This window comes from Salmo trutta, chromosome 16 (assembly GCF_901001165.1).
Source record: "Salmo trutta chromosome 16, fSalTru1.1, whole genome shotgun sequence".
Taxonomy (NCBI): domain Eukaryota; kingdom Metazoa; phylum Chordata; class Actinopteri; order Salmoniformes; family Salmonidae; genus Salmo; species Salmo trutta.
In genome coordinates, this window is record NC_042972.1 from 54456586 (window position 1) to 54472009 (window position 15424).

The window sequence follows — 15424 nt, forward strand, 5'->3', positions numbered from 1 at the left end:
CATCCTTTTTTTTTATCGCCGGTAAGAAACTGCTAGCCATTGACTGCTAACAGCTGAGAACTGCTAGCTAATTGGCAAGCACAGAAACAGTCGACAACTTCGGGAGTACAGGCCACCCTCAGATCGAACTAACAAAAATAGCCAGTCAAACGGGAGAATAATTATTCTGTCAAGGAATTTTTTTTATTTCTTTTATTTTAAATAGAGGCATACTTAGACAAAATAAACATGATACAGTGTGTAAATGATACCACATTTGTGCAGGAAGAAAATACATGTATTAAAATGCTGGAAGTGAAGGCTGGAATGAAACGATTAACTATGCAAACAATGTGTGCATTAAGGAAATAAACGCCTGTTTTGTGTTCAGTGATTTAAGCAAATATAAGCCCGGGCTATTAATGGAAGTTTTACGGTAAGTATTCACACCCCTGAGTCAATCACATTTGGCTGCGATTACAACTGCGAGTCTTTCTGGGTAAGACTCTTAAGAGCTTTGCGCACCTGATTTGGTATTGCACTACACTGGTGATATGGTGTCTTTTGAGACCCAGCCATAGACTCAGACTTGGGTCTTCCTGTCTGTCTACTGTGTGGAAGGATTGCTCATTTAATGTCCCTCCCTCCACTGCTCTTCCTCTCCCTTCCCCACTCCCCCCTAAAGGAATAATAGACTGAGGCTAGGGGGGTGGGCGGAGGAGGGGGTGTGTGTGTAAGGATTGACCCAGAATCCTGGCTGAATCTGCTGATGTAGCTTTGTGGCTCTACAGACCAGTAGATCAGAGTTGGGCTACTCCTCCACTCCTATCTGTCTATCTATTTAGAATAGAATAGAACCAGCTGTCTAGAATAGAACCAGCTGTCTAGAATAGAACCAGCTGTCTAGAATAGAACCAGCTGTCTAGAATAGAACCAGCTGTCTAGAATAGAATAGAACCAGCTGTCTAGAATAGAATAGAACCAGCTGTCTAGAATAGAACCAGCTGTCTAGAATAGAATAGAACCAGCTGTCTAGAATAGAACCAGCTGTCTAGAATAGAACCAGCTGTCTAGAATAGAACCAGCTGTCTAGAATAGAACCAGCTGTCTAGAATAGAACCAGCTGTCTAGAATAGAATAGAACCAGCTGTCTAGAATAGAATAGAACCAGCTGTCTAGAATAGAATAGAACCAGCTGTCTAGAATAGAACCAGCTGTCTAGAATAGAACCAGCAGTTCTAGAATAGAACCAGCTGTCTAGAATAGAACCAGCTGTCTAGAATAGAACCAGCTGTCTAGAATAGAACCAGCAGTTCTAGAATAGAACCAGCAGTTCTAGAATAGAACCAGCTGTCTAGAATAGAACCAGCTGTCTAGAATAGAACCAGCTGTCTAGAATAGAATAGAACCAGCTGTCTAGAATAGAACCAGCAGTTCTAGAATAGAACCAGCAGTTCTAGAATAGAACCAGCTGTTCTAGAATAGAACCAGCAGTTCTAGAATAGAACCAGCTGTCTAGAATAGAATAGAACCAGCTGTCTAGAATAGAACCAGCAGTTATAGAATAGAATAGAACCAGCAGTTCTAGAATCCATTCTGGAACCCACATAGAGCTCTCTCAATGATGTGAATAAAATCCTCTTCCCTGCATGCTGGGATGCTACTCGGTTTAATAGGGTTAGAGTGAAGAGGGATACAGCTGTATACACAGCTTCACTGGTTTCTATATGATAGTGATGACTTGGACATCTGTCTACCTAATCAGTGCTGTTAGCAGACAGTCAAGCTGGCTAGTGGTTTGAGCATTTACTTAGAGAGAGCCGAAAGAGAGCTTGGGGGGGGGGGGGGCGTAGATAATGCAAATGGGAGAGGCCGAGGGAGTAAATCGACGATGTCCTCCTTTGTGATTCCATCTCTTCTCTTTCAGTCCCGTAGAGAGTGAGAGCGATTCTAACCAGACACACCTTTCCCTCCCATCCTCACATGTTTTCTGTTCAGTCTATACTGTATGTGTGAACTCTCCCCAGCCCGCATTCAGACCTGCCATCGCCCACCCATCCCTGTCTGTCTGTCACCATAGATCTGTGAGAGAGACCTCCACTATCCCAGAGGGTTTAGCCTGATTCTGAACTCCGGGATTCTCTCTTTGTTTTTGGCACGGTTCTCTTTGATATTCTTGTCTTATTGTCTGTCCTTTTTAGAGTGACAAACCCTCACTGCCCCATCTCACTCCATGCCTGTGTATTCATGCATTCCTAAGGGAGGTCACATGATCTCTTCTATGTTTTTCTAGTGTAGGTGGATGCAGACTAATCACTGTATTGTATGTAGAGTGACGGTGGCGTGCTAACGGCTAACAGGGACAGTGAAACGCCTGAGCAGTGCTAATCGCTAAGAAGTAGTATGACTGTTGCTGTGGTCTCTGAGAGACTAGTTAGCTAGCGGTTGTGTGAAGGGTCTGAAAATTGATCTGAAGATTATGGGGTGTCTGGTGTGTGTGTGTGTGTGTGTGTGTGTGTGTGTGTGTGTGTGTGTGTGTGTGTGTGAAGCATTCCTTGTGTCATATATGAAGCGTGTAGAAAGTACATGGCTTTCACTGCAGTCCACAGAGCCAGATCATTTTGTTGAGTACGTGGGTGCGTGCCGTACCAGTCAAAAGTTTGGACACACCTACTCATTCCAGGGTCTTTCTTTATTTTTACTATTTTCTACATTGTAGAACAATAGTGAAGAAATGAAACTATGAAATGACACATATGGAATCATGTAGTAAACTAGAAAGTGTTCAGCACATCAAAATATATTTTATATTTGAGATTCTTCAAAGTAGCCACCCTTTGCCTTGATGACAGCTTTGAACACTCTTGGCATTCTCTCAACCAGCTTTAAGAGGTAGTTACCTGGAATGCATTTCATTTAACAGGTGTGCCTTATTAAAAGTTAAATTGTGGAATTTATTTCCTTCTTAATGCGTTTGGGCCAATCAGTTGTGTTGTTACAAGGTAGGGGTGTGGTATACAGAAGATAGCCCTATTTGGTAAAATACCAAGTCCATTTTATGGCAAGAACAGCTCAAATAAGCAAACAGAAATAACAGTCCATCATTACTTTAAGACATGAAGATCAGTCAATGCGGAAAATGTGCAGTCGCAAAAACCATCAAGTGCTATGATGAAACTGGCTCTCATGAGGACCGCCACAGGAATGGAAGACCCAGAGTTACCTCTGCTGCCCAGAGTTACCAGCCTCAGAAATTGCAGCCCAAATAAATGCTTCACAGAGTTCAAGTAACAGACACATCTCAACATCAACTGTTCAGAGGAGACTGCGAGAATCAGGCATTCATGGTTGAATTACTGCAAAGAAACCACTACTAAAGGACACCAAGAAGAAGAGACTTGCTTGGGCCAAGAAACACGAGAAATGGACATTAGACCAGTTGAAATCTGTCCTTTGGTCTGATGTGTCCAAATTTGAGATTTTTGATTCCAGACACTGTGTCTTTGTGAGACGCAGAGTAGGTGAACAGATAATCTCCGCAGGTGTAGTTCCCACCGTGAAGCATGGAGGAGGAGGAGGTGTGGGGGTGCTTTGCTGGTGACACTGTCTGATTTTATTTAGAATTCAAGGCACACTTAACTAGCATGGCTACCACAGCATTCTGCAGAGAAACGCCATCCCATCTGGTTTGCGCTTAGTGGGACTATCATTTGTTTTTCAACAGGACAATGACCCAAAACACACCTCCAGGCTATGTAAGGTCTATTTGACCAAGAAGGAGAGTGATGGAGTGCTGCATCAGATGACCTGGCCTGCACAATCACCGACCTCAACCCAATTGAGAAGGTTTGGGATGAGTTGGACCACAGAGTGAAGAAAAAGCAGCCAACAAGTGCTCAGCATATGTAGGAACTCCTCCAAGACTGTTGGAAAAGCATTCCAGGTGAAGCTGGTTGAGAGAATGCCAAGAGTGTGCAAAGCTGTCATCAAGGCAAAGTGTGCCTACTTTGAAGAATCTTAAAATCGAAAATATATTTTGATTTGTCTAACACTTTTTTTTTTTTGGGTTACTACATGATTCCATATGTGTTATTTCATAGTTTTGATGTATTCAATATTATTCTACAATGTAGAAAATAGTAAAAATTAAGAAAAACCCTTAAATGAGTAGGGGTGTGTGTGTGTGTGTGTGTTGTGTAGTGTAGTGTAGTGTATAGGTTCATAAGTCAGTCTTTGATAGATACATGGCACTGTAATCTACCAGAGTGACTGACTGGTATGTGTAGTGTATTGGTTCTTGTGTGGGGTTCATAAGTCAGTCTTTTGTAGATTGCAGTGCCATGTATCTATCAGAGTGACTGGTGTGTGTGTGTGTGTGTGTGTGTGTGTGTGTGTGTGTGTGTGTGTGTGTGTGTGTGTGTGTGTGTGTGTGTGTGTGTGTGTGTGTGTGTGTGTGAATAAGCTTCCATTTAATCAAAGTCATGGGTGGAGCACTGTAGAAAAACACAGACTGTACAGCTATAAAGCAGTTCTGACATTATGGATATTGACAGAAAGTCCTAGTCAACCTAACCCCTAAAAAGGGGACTCCATAGCAAAATGCTCTGATAGCAGTGCAAGCCTATCCAGCCCAGCACAGCCTTGCACAGCCACAGACCAGTGTCATCACACTGCATATTCTCTATCTATACCTCGAATGGGCTGGGGCTACTGACCCAATAATGGCGTTGGCAGGTCTGTGGTGCAGTGGGCAGCAGTGTGCCATGGTGGCAGACGAGACAGCAGGTCACCTCTCCAGGGTGCTCCCCCATACCAGATGGTCATCCCAAATGTCCCCTCTGTGTCTTACGCTCCCCTCCCTTCTTCTCCTCTACTCCGCTCTTTAAAAAAATGTCCCCCTTGACTTGCCTAGTTAAAGGTTAAATAGAAAATGTAATAAATGAATAAACCCCCAATTGAGCCATTTTGCTTCATCTCAACTGTCCCATTGTTACCCTTGACCTACTGCCCCATTTTCTATCTATCGCATGTACCCCCGTGTTGCATCTCCCCCTGCTCCACTACTATGCCCCCATTTCCTCACATGACTCTTGCACCTGTCCCCATGTGTACCCCTGCGTCCCCAACACATTCTGTGCCCATACCTCCTCCCCTTGTAACTCCCAATTGCATCCCTGTCCCCCACATGCACCTGTCCCTCTCTGACCCTGTTACCTACACTTGCGTCCCTCTCCATACCGACCTTCGTCACCTTCTCCGCCTCCCAGCTGTGGTCCCTCTTTACATGCTCTAATAGAACCACTATAAACATTCTATCAATTCCACTTCTATGAATAAGGCTCTGTCCTGTCCATGGCTAGCTGGGCTGCCAGTCTGTCTAGTTGCAGTTCTAGCCGGTCTCTCTAGCCGGCCTCTCTGGAGCTATGTTGAGTACAGGTAGCCAGCTTTCTCCATGGGATATACGGGGGCTCCCTATGACCGTCTGTCTCTCTCTGTCTGTCCATCTGTTTACCATAGACAGTTTGAATAATAAGATGGACAACTTGAGGCTGAGGGTATGTCGATTTAGAAGGCAGGGCGATGACTCGCCTAACATCTACACCCGGATTTGTCGGTCACAGAAAATCAATACTGATGTGCACGATACGGAGAGGAAATGGCAGTAAAGTCGCCGACCAACAAGAGTTGCTCAGAAGGCCGTTCAATTGAGTCGCCAATGACGCTGAACTGCGCCAGTGTGTGGAGGAAGAGACTGCGGGATCAGTGATTTTAAAAACAACTTTAGGGTAAGAGCAAAAACTTTTTGGTTGTTGTTGCCAAACCTGAAACCATCCTTCCTTCCTGTTCATGTGTGGTAGGAATGTTACAATGACCTCTATAGTCAACCAGTCAGTGTTCTGTCCTGCTTCTATTGTGATCTATCTACTGAAGGCTTCTTCGGTTTCATCCCTTCGCACTGTTACTGATATGCCCTCAGCTCCCACCATGATAATACACGAACCGCTAACCGGGACAAGTCAACTCTCGGGCCTTTTCATCCAAACGTCTGATGGAGGCTTAATGAATTCAGTTATTATTCTCCTTCTTAGGGAGAGAGAGGGAGAGAGACTTTTAAAAGGTGCATCACTACAGAGTTTCTAAGTAGACTATCAAGTACTCCATCATATCAGGTGAAGCTAGTGTGACAAAGCAGTTTTCACAGACAGAGGATCCCATGTTCACTTTTATTATCACGTTTTCTCTTTGTGTTCAGTGATAATATACTTTTAACACGGGCATTATTGCTGGGATATGAGGTAACAACAGGACCTGGCCTATGTTGAGTTTTTAAAAAGTTCAAAGTGTGTTAACATAAAAGCAATTTGCGATTGTGTTTGGGGAAATAAAGATTTAAAAAAGGTATTTAAAAAGGTAGTGGTAATATTTAATTCAGTACAGACGTTTGTAGGTGGCTTAACTTACCCCATATCCTTGTGCCAGAAGATAAGCTATGTTTTCGAAACTGTAATGTTTACATGAATTCTGATTTATTTCCAGGGACACACAACATCCTGAAATATATGTAGATTACTTTGTTAGAAAAAATACTATATTTCCCTTGATGGAGGGACGCTGAATGTTTAAAGAAAAATGGCGTACTGCAGTTCTCTGTGCAGTTTGATAATAAAGTTAGAATCTAAACAATGTAAAGGGCTAGTTGTGAAATCACAATAACAACAAAAACTGTGAAAATACTTTCCTTTGGTTGGTTGTCGAATTCAAAATGTTAAAAAAAAATTATAACGATTGTGTAAATCACTCCGGATGAAATAAATAGATTTTGTGTTTGTTTTTACTGTATTCCCATCCATTCAAAGCTCATTATACTAAAATGCCTGAGGAGATTAAGTGATGGAGTGGTGTCTGTGAATGAACTCTCCATCTCACACATGCATGCACTGACTTGTGTTTGTGTGTGTGTGTGTTTGTTTGCTTGGTGTGTGTTCTGTTGGTGTCAGTTCTGTTGGTGTCAATTCTTTTGGTGTCAGTTCTGTTGGTGTCAGTTCTGTTGGTGTCAGTTCTGTTGGTGTCAGTTCTGTTGGTGTCAGTTTTGTTGGTGTCAGTTCTGTTGGTGTCAGTTTTGTTAGTGTCAGTTCTGTTGGTGTCAGTTCTGTTAGTGTCAGTTCTGTTGGTGTCAGTTCTGTTAGTGTCAGTTCAGGCTAATCCTAATGTGATTCCATCCCGATGATGATGACTAAACTAGCTGGACTGGGAATTGCCAGGGAGCTCACCATATGATATTATCATGATACTTCGGTGGCGATACGATATGCATTGCGATTCTCACAATTCTATCCGTGTTGCAATTTGATACTGTGATTTTATTGCGATTCGATGTTCCAAACATATTGCTCACCATATTTCTGCTGCAGAGGGACAAGAGAGAGCCTCGAGAACGAGTTTTGATCGGTCATGGAAATAAAAGTTCTGAAAGCAAATGTACTTCCGATTTTAAAAAGATGGAGAAGAAGCTATGAACGAAAAATACTGGAGATCTTCAAAAAGAATATATCCCGATGTGTAACTGTATCAATTTTTATCCCCATCACTACTAGAGTTACTGACTCGGATTAGGAAGGGAGGAAGAGCGAGAGAGGGAGCAAGACAGAGCGACACAGAGCAGATGGATTGAGAGGGTCAGGTGGGTTGCTATGCAATGTCACAGGTTAGGTAATCAAGCCTCATCTCCTCAGTAGCACCAATGTACTGATGGCTTCCTGATCCTACCCGACTCTTTAATGATGTATTGATGCCATCAGACTGTCTGAATTAAGATTAGGGTTGGGAATTGCCAGGGGGGCCTCACAATCCGATATTATCACGATACTTAGGTGCTGATACGATATGTATTACAGCTCTCACAATTTTCTATATGTACAGTTGAAGTCAGAAGTTTACACACACCTTAGCCAAATACATTTAAACTCAGTTTTTCACAATTCCTGACATTTTAATCCTAGTCAAAATGGTCTGTTTTAGGTCAGTTTGGATCACCACTTTTATTTTAAGAATGTGAAATGTCAGAATAGTAGTTGAGAGAATGATTTATTTAAGCTTTTATTTCTTTCATCACATTCCCAGTAGGTCAGAAGTTTACATACACTCAATTAGTATTTGGTAGCATTGCCTTTAAATTGTTTAACTTGGGTCAAATGTTTTGGGTAGCCTTCCACAAACTTCCCACAATAAGTTGGGTGAATTTTGGCCCATTCCTCGTGACATAGCTGGTGTAACTGAGTCAGGTTTGTAGGCCTCCTTGCTCGCACACGCTTTTTCAATTCTGTCCACAAATTTTCTATAGGATTGAGGTCAGGGCTTTGTGATGGCCACTCCAATACCTTGACTTTGTTGTCCTTAAGCCATTTTTGCCACAACTTTGGAAGTATGCTTGGGGTCATTGTCCATTTGGAACACCCATTTGCGACCAAGCTTTAACTTCCTGACTGATGTCTTGAGATGTTGCTTCAACATATCCACATCATTTCCCTTCCTCATGATGCCATCTACTTTGTGAAGTGCACCAGTCCCTCCTGCAGCAAAGCACCCCCACAACATGATGCTGCCACCCCCGTGCTTCACGGTTGGGATGGTGTTCTTCGGCTTACAAGCCTCCCCTTTTCCCCTCCAAACATAATGATGGTCATTGTGGCCAAACAGTTCTATTTTTGTTTAATCCGACCAGAGGACATTTCTCCAAAAAGTATGATCTTTGTCCCCATGTGCAGTTGCAAACCGTAGTCTGGCTTTTCTATGGCAGTTTTGGAGCAGTGGCTTCTTCCTTGCTGACCAGCCTTTCGAGTTATGTCGATATAGGACTCCTTTTACTGTGGATATAGATACTTTTGTACCTGTTTCCTACAGCATCCTCACAACGCCCTTTGCTGTTGGGATTGATTTGCACTTTTCGCACCAATGTACGTTCATCTCTAGGAGACATACCGCTCGGGAAGGAGACGCGTTCTGATGGCTGCGTGGTCCCATGGTGTTTATACTTGCGTACTATTGTTTGTACAGATGAACGTGGTACATTCAAGCGTTTTGGAAATTGCTCCCAAGGATGAACCAGACTTGTGGAGGTCTACAATTTTTTTTCTGAGGTTTTGGCTAATTTCTTTAGATTTTCCCATGATGTCAAGCAAAGAGGCACTGAGTTTGAAGGTAGACCTTGAAATACATCCACAGGTACACCTCAAATTGACTCAAATGATGTCAATTAGCCTAACAGAAGCTTCTAAAGCCGTTTAAAGGCACAGTCAACTTAGTGTATGTAAACTTCTGACCCACTGGAATTGTGATACAGTGAATTATAAGTGAAACAATCTGTCTGTAAACAATTGTTGGAAATATTACTTGTCATGCACGAAGTAGATGTCCTAACCGACTTGCCAAAACTATAGTTTGTTAACAAGAAATTTGTGGAGTGGTAAGTAAGTGTATGTAAACATCTGACTTCAACTATAAATAATATCGTGATATGTAACTGTATCCATTTTTTCCCTCTGTCGCTAGTTAAGATGGAGCCAGGGCTCACTACTGGCTCAGTGAGACCTGACACTTACTGTCCCAAATGGGCACCGTGCCAAAACAGGATGACAGGCACCACAACTCTCCGTCTACTGAGTAGTTATTAATGAGAGAAAGATGACACTGGGGAGATATTAACTATCCTGGAACATGACTCTTAACTCCCTCCCTCTTTGCCTCTGCCAGCACGTGTGTGTGTGTGTGTGTGTGTGTGTGTGCGCGCCTCATGTGTTTGAGTTTGTGTGTATGTGTGTGTGTGTGTGTGTGTGTGTGTGTGTGTGTGTGTGAAGGAGAGCTTACAGTTGTGACGTCCTCTGAGAGGCGAAAGGAGAGGAGGCAGTGTTGTCCACAGATAAAGTATCCAAATTCTCTTTATCTGCATGCAAAGAAACTGCATGCCTGTCTCTCTCTCTCTCTCTCGCTCGCGCGCCTGCACACAGACGAAACATTTCATCGGTGACGTCACTTGCTCTGTAAGAGCGGCGGCTTTTGTGGAGCGATGGGTAATGACGCTCTGTGGGTGACTTGTCGACGTGTTCAGAAGGGCCCTGGTTCGAGCCTAGACGAATTTGGCTAACCGAAATGAGTATGCTGGCGTACTCCCTTAAAACACCTTCATTTTGAGATGCCTTAGCCAGATTACACTTCCTCAAAATAGTCCGAAATAATTTAAAATAACAAAAAGAAAATGTCGTTATTTTTTAATATTTCTGCAGAGGAGATCTTAGTCGCGCAATGTTACATCTAACTAAGATGTTTGGTGCAGTATTTCTCAATGGAAAAGTGTGCATAAAAACAAGTCATCTCTCATTGAACGACAACAAAGACTTTATTGAAGAATCCCTACTGTTGACCAATCACAGACGAAGGGGCGTAAACTTGGGCTTGCCTCAAAGAAAGAATGTGGTGTGCCCTAACAGCACAAACTGTTTTCGGTCCTGGGAAGCATGCGGACGCCTTGAGAGTGGATGAGGCTTATCTCTCTCGCCCTCCTTTCCTCCCTCTGGCTCTCCCTCTCTTTCTCTCTTTCTGTGGCCCTGGTGAAAGAGAGAGAGGAGGAGGAGAAGGAGAGAGAGAGGTTAAGGAGGGAGGAGAGAGGGTGGGAGAGGAGGACAGGGAGTAGTGGGCAAGAGGAGGTGAAGGGAGAAAAGAGCACTGTTGTTTACCTGTCACAGTCTATGATGGACTGACTGTAAAAGAGAACAAGGACTCCTCAGGAGAAGATGGAAAGGGAAAGGAAAAATAGTTTTCTGTGAGGTGTTCACAGGTGAAGGATATAGGATTAACACAGGCATGTCTTCTCTCTCTATTCCTCTCTCTCTCTCTCTCTCTCTCTCTCTCTCTCTCTCTCTATTCCTCTCTCTCTCTCTCTCTCTATTCCTCTCTCTCTCTCTCTATTCCTCTCTCTCTCTCTCTATTCCTCTCTCTCTCTATTCCTCTCTCTCTCTCTCTCTCTATTCCTCTCTCTCTCTCTCTCTATCCTCTCTCTCTCTATTCCTCTCTCTCTCTATTCCTCTCTCTCTCTCTCTATTCCTCTCTCTCTCTCTATTCCTCTCTCTCTCTATTCCTCTCTCTCTCTCTCTATTCCTCTCACTCTCTCTCTATTCCTCTCTCTCTCTCTATTCCTCTCTCTCTCTCTATTCTCTCTCTCTCTATTCTCTATCTCCTCGCTCTCATCTATTCCTCTCTCTCTTCTCGTCTCCTGATTCACTTTCCTCTTCGTCCGTCTCTAGTCCTCCTCACTTCTCTCTCTATTCCTCTCTCTCTCTCTCGCTATTCTCTCTCTCTCGCTCTATTCCTCCTCGCTCTCTCTATTCCTCTCTCTCCTCTCTCATATTCACTCTCTCTCTCTCTCTCTATTCCTCTCTCTCTCTCTCTCTTATTCCTCTCTCGCTCCTCTATTCCTTCCGCTCTCTCGCTCTCTCTATTTCCTCTCTCTCTCGCCTATTCCTCCTCTCTCTCTAGTTCCTCTCCTCTCTCTATTCCTCTCTCTCTCTCTCCTTCCTCTCTCTCTCTCTATTCTCTCTCCGCTCGATTCCTCTCTCTCTCTATTCCTCTCTCTAGTCCTCTATTCCCTCTCTCTTCTATCTCTAGTCTCTCTCTCTCTCTATCTCTCTCTCTCTCTCTCTATTCCTCTCTCTCTCTATTCTCCTCCATCTAATTCCTCTCTCTCTCTATCCTCTCATCTCTCTATTCCTCTCTCCCTCTATCTATTCCTCTATTCCTCTCTCTCTCTCGCTCCTCTCTATTCCTCTCTCCTCCTCCTCTCTCTATTCCTCTCTCTCTCTATTCTTTCCTCTCTCTCTCTCTCTCTCTCGTCTAAATTCCTCCTCTCTCATCTCTCTCTCTCTATTCCTCTCTCTCTCTTATTCCTTTCCTCTCTCTCTCTAATTCCTCTCTCTCTCGCTATTTCTCTCTCTCCTCCTCCTCTCTCCTATTCCTTTCTCTCTCCCTCTATTTCCTCTTCTCTTTCTCTCTATTTTCCTTCCTCCCTCTCTCTCTATTTCTCTCTCTCTCTCTCGCTCTCTCTCTCACTCCCTCTCTCTCTCTAATTCCTCTCTCTCCTCCGTCTCTATTTCCTCTCTCTCTCTCTATTCTCCTCATCTCTCTCTCTCTCTCTCTCTCTATCCTCTCTCTCTCTCCTCTCTCTCGCTCTCTCTCTCTCTCTCTCTCTCTCTCTCTCTATTCCTCTCTCTCTCTCTCTCTCTCTCTCTCTATTCCTCTCTCTCTCTATTCCTCTCTCTCTCTCTATTCCTCTCTATTTGTCTCTCTCTCTATTCCTCTCTATTTGTCTCTCTATTCCTCTCTATTTGTCTCTCTCTCTATTCCTCTCTATTTGTCTCTCTATTCCTCTCTCTCTCTATTCCTCTCTATTTGTCTCTCTATTCCTCTCTATTTGTCTCTCTATTCCTCTCTATTTGTCTCTCTATTCCTCTCTATTTGTCTCTCTATTCCTCTCTATTTGTCTCTCTATTCCTCTCTCTCTCTATTCCTCTCTATTTGTCTCTCTATTCCTCTCTATTTGTCTCTCTATTCCTCTCTCTCTCTATTCCTCTCTATTTGTCTCTCTCTCTCTCTCTCTCTCTCTCTCTCTATTCTACTCTTTTCGCTGGTTCACAGAAGTGGGCGTATTTGAGACTTAAATCAGACTTTATGGAGCAGTTTTACAGTATGGAAATACGGTTTTCAATGAAGACTGATTCTAGCTTCTCTCTTGACTTATTGAGAGTGAATGAGCTTCCTTTTATGATGGCTAGGGTTAAAGTGAGCATACACACACACACAAGTTGGCACACACTCACAGACACCCCACACACTGCTGTTGGCACAATGCTGACTTTACTACAACTCTGGGCTCGATTGAGATGGACTTGGCATCCTTGAGCTAAACGCTGAATGCTGCCTTGTGATTGGCTAGCTGTCTGGGTTTGCGCGTCAGACCTGAGTTACGATAGGCTGTGCTATGGCTGGGACATTTGCATATTTGGCCAGGGCTGTCCAGTCGTAGGGCCTCACGAGTGGGTTCTGTTGCTAGGGGAAACAGAACCTTCCTGACCTTTGACTGTTGACTCTAAACAGTTTGGAGTTCTGACGACGGAAGAGAGAACCACGGAAACCAGTGGCCCTCGTTTTGACTCGCTCTCTCACTCTTTCTCCCCTCTTTCTTTCAGTCAGTACTTTGTCCTCTGAAGTTCTTCACTGGTTGTGTCTTGTGCGCGCTGGCTTGATCCAGTGGTCGACACTGTGTCATTGTGTTAGACTTGGTCCTGTTCCATCGTTGCCGACAGACAGTCTCTATACCAATGTAGTTAGGATTCTTTGGCTGTTTTAAAGAGGACACGCAGGACATTGCCCGCGCGCGCGCACACACACACACACTCTTACGGTAAATACCCTGATTTAATAAATGTTGTTTGTGATTATAGCAGCTTGCCACGGTGTGTGCCCGTGTTGACCTTGTCCTGCCCAGTCCTGTAGAGGATGTGGTTGACCCTCCTCATGTCTCTTTGATTAGGACAACTAGAGGTGATACAGTGGGGCAAAAAAGTGTTTAGTCAGCCACCAATTGTGCAAGTTCTCCCACTTAAAAAGATGAGAGAGGCCTGTAATTTTCATCATGGGTACACGTCAACTATGACAGACAAAATGAGAAAAAAAATCCAGAAAATCACATTGTAGGATTTTTTATGAATTTATTTGCAAATTATGGTGGAAAATAAGTATTTGGTCAATAACAAAAGTTTATCTCAATACTTTGTTATATACCCTTTGTTGACAATGACACAGGTCAAACGTTTTCTGTAAGTCTTCACAAGGTTTTCACACACTGTTGCTGGTATTTTGGCCCATTCCTACATGCAGATCTCCTCTAGAGCAGTGATGTTTTGGGGCTGTCTTTGGGCAACACGGACTTTCAACTCCCTCCAAAGATTTTCTATGGGGTTGAGATCTGGAGACTGGCTAGGCCACTCCAGGACCTTGAAATGCTTCTTACGAAGCCACTCCTTCGTTGCCGGGCGGTGTGTTTGGGATCATTGTCATGCTGAAAGACCCAGCCACGTTTCATCTTCAATGCCCTTGCTGATGGAAGGAGGTTTTCACTCAAAATCTCACGATACATGGCCCCATTCATTCTTTCCTTTACACGGATCAGTCGTCCTGGTCCCTTTGCAGAAAAACAGCCCCAAAGCATGATGTTTCCACCCCCATGCTTCACAGTAGGTATGGTGTTCTTTGGATGCAACTCAGCATTCTTTGTCCTCCAAACACGACGAGTTGAGTTTTTACCAAAAAGTTATATTTTGGTTTCATCTGACCATATGACATTCTCCCAGTCCTCTTCTGGATCATTCAAATGCTCTCTAGCAAACTTCAGACGGGCCTGGACATGTACTGGCTTAAGCAGGGGGACACGTCTGGCACTGCAGGATTTGAGTCCCTGGCGGCGTAGTGTGTTACTGATGGTAGGCTTTGTTACTTTGGTCCCAGCTCTCTGCAGGTCATTCACTAGGTCCCCCCGTGTGGTTCTGGGATTTTTGCTCACCGTTCTTGTGATCATTTTGACCCCACGGGGTGAGATCTTGCGTGGAGCCCCAGATCGAGGGAGATTATCAGTGGTCTTGTATGTCTTCCATTTCCTAATAATTGCTCCCACAGTTGATTTCTTCAAACCAAGCTGCTTACCTATTGCCGATTTCAGTCTTCCCAGCCTGGTGCAGGTCTACAATTTTGTTTCTGGTGTCCTTTGACAGCTCTTTGGTCTTGGCCATAGTGGAGTTTGGAGTGTGACTGTTTGAGGTTGTGGACAGGTGTCTTTTATACTGATAACAAGTTCAAACAGGTGCCATAAATACAGGTAACGAGTGGAGGACAGAGGAGCCTCTTAAAGAAGAAGTTACAGGTCTGTGAGAGCCAGAAATCTTGCTTGTTTGTAGGTGACCAAATACTTATTTTCCACCATAATTTGCAAATAAATTCATTAAAAATCCTACAGTGTGATTTTCTGGATTTTTTTTCTCATTTTGTCTGTCATAGTTGACGTGTACCTATGATGAAAATTACAGGCCTCTCTCATCTTTTTAAGTGGGAGAACTTGCACAATTGGTGGCTGACTAAACACTTTTTTGCCCCACTGTATATGACCACCATTTTAACTTATCACTGACGTTACCTGCTGACATTACCACACAATGAGGAGGGACCCAGATGGCTCACAGTTGCCTTCTACACAGTGGATCAGAAGTGCTACTGATAGAAACTTTTATTTCTAATTCTCTTATTCTTATCCGTATTTCTTTTGAAATTGCGTTGTTGGTTAGGGGCACGTAAGTAAGAATTTCACTGGAAGGTCTACACCTGTTGTAATAAAATTAGATTTGAT

General features: G+C 43.6%; 1 protein-coding gene across 5 annotated transcripts in view; it reads left to right on the forward strand.

Annotated features, from left to right (window-relative positions):
* LOC115151053 (kinesin-like protein KIF21B) overlaps nt 1–15424 on the forward strand; it is a 114192-nt gene that overhangs the window by 32248 nt on the left and 66520 nt on the right. Inside the window, exon 1 of one of the 5 annotated variants that reach the window (XM_029694992.1) lies at nt 5637–5765. The exons of the other annotated variants lie outside the window; for them this stretch is intronic. The gene's annotated coding sequence lies outside the window, so the exon portion shown is untranslated. Of the gene's footprint in view, nt 1–5636; nt 5766–15424 lie in introns of those variants that run through there. 5 annotated transcript variants of the gene reach the window in all.